Here is a 1,705-nt window from a genome sequence, read left to right as displayed (position 1 = left end):
TGCGAAAATTCACGCATTCGAAAATTAACATATGCGAAAATTAGCTTATACCTTAATTAACATATGCGGAAATTTGCATATGCGAAAATGCGCGCGCCGGTCTCACACAGTAGTATTAGTCTTCTTTACACCACACAAGCTGGAAGCAGAAAGGGATGATCACTGTTATGTTTACTGTGAAAAAAAAATTAAGTTAAAAAAAAACAATTACAGTGTAGGAAGGTCACATGACCAGAGGATGTATGGTGCAGGAAGGTCACATGACCAGAGGATGTACAGTGCAGGAAGGTCACATGACCAGAGGATGTACAGTGCAGGAAGGTCACATGACCAGAGGATGTATGGTGCAGGAAGGTCACATGACCAGAGGATGTACAGTGCAGGAAGGTCACATGACCAGAGGATGTACAGTGCAGGAAGGTCACATGACCAGAGGATGTATGGTGCAGGAAGGTCACATGGCCAGAGGATGTACAGTGCAGGAAGGTCACATGACCAGAGGATGTATGGTGCAGGAAGGTCACATGACCAGAGGATGTATGGTGCAGGAAGGTCACATGACCAGAGGATGTATAGTGCAGGAAGGTCACATGACCAGAGGATGTACAGTGCAGGAAGGTCACATGGCCAGAGGATGTACAGTGCAGGAAGGTCACATGACCAGAGGATGTATGGTGCAGGAAGGTCACATGACCAGAGGATGTATGGTGCAGGAAGGTCACATGACCAGAGGATGTATAGTGCAGGAAGGTCACATGACCAGCGGATATATAGCGCAGGAAAGTCACATGACCAGAGGATGTATAGTGCAGGAAGGTCACATGACCAGAGGATGTATAGTGCAGGAAGGTCACATGACCAGAGGATGTATAGTGCAGGAAGGTCACATGACCAGAGGATGTATAGTGCAGGAAGGTCACATGACCAGAGGATGTATAGTGCAGGAAGGTCACATGACCAGAGGATGTACGGTGCATGCGGGTCACATGACCAGAGGATGTACGATGCAGGAGGGTCACATGACCAGGGGACATACGGTGAAGGAAGGTCACATGACCAGAGGATGTACAGTGCAGGAAGGTCACATGACCAGAGGATGTATAGTGCAGGAAGGTCACATGACCAGAGGATGTATAGTGCAGGAAGGTCACATGACCAGAGGATGTACAGTGCAGGAAGGTCACATGACCAGTGGATGTATAGTGCAGGAAGGTCACATGACCAGAGGATGTATAGTGCAGGAAGGTCACATGACCAGAGGATGTATAGTGCAGGAAGGTCACATGACCAGAGGATGTATAGTGCAGGAAGGTCACATGACCAGAGGATGTATAGTGCAGGAAGGTCACATGACCAGAGGATGTACGGTGCAGGAGGGTCACAAGACCAGGGGACATACGGTGAAGGAAGGTCACATGACCAGAGGATGTACAGTGCAGGAAGGTCACATGACCAGAGGATGTATAGTGCAGGAAGGTCACATGACCAGAGGATGTATAGTGCAGGAAGGTCACATGACCAGAGGATGTATAGTGTAGGAAGGTCACATGACCAGAGGATGTATAGTGCAGGAAGGTCACATGACCAGAGGATGTATAGTGTAGGAAGGTCACATGACCAGAGGATGTATAGTGCAGGAAGGTCACATGACCAGAGGATGTATGGTGCAGGAAGGTCACATGACCAGAGGATGTATAGTGCAGGA

This window comes from Hyla sarda, chromosome 5 (assembly GCF_029499605.1).
Source record: "Hyla sarda isolate aHylSar1 chromosome 5, aHylSar1.hap1, whole genome shotgun sequence".
Classification (NCBI taxonomy): Eukaryota; Metazoa; Chordata; class Amphibia; order Anura; family Hylidae; genus Hyla; species Hyla sarda.
Note: the sequence above shows the minus strand (reverse complement) of the source record.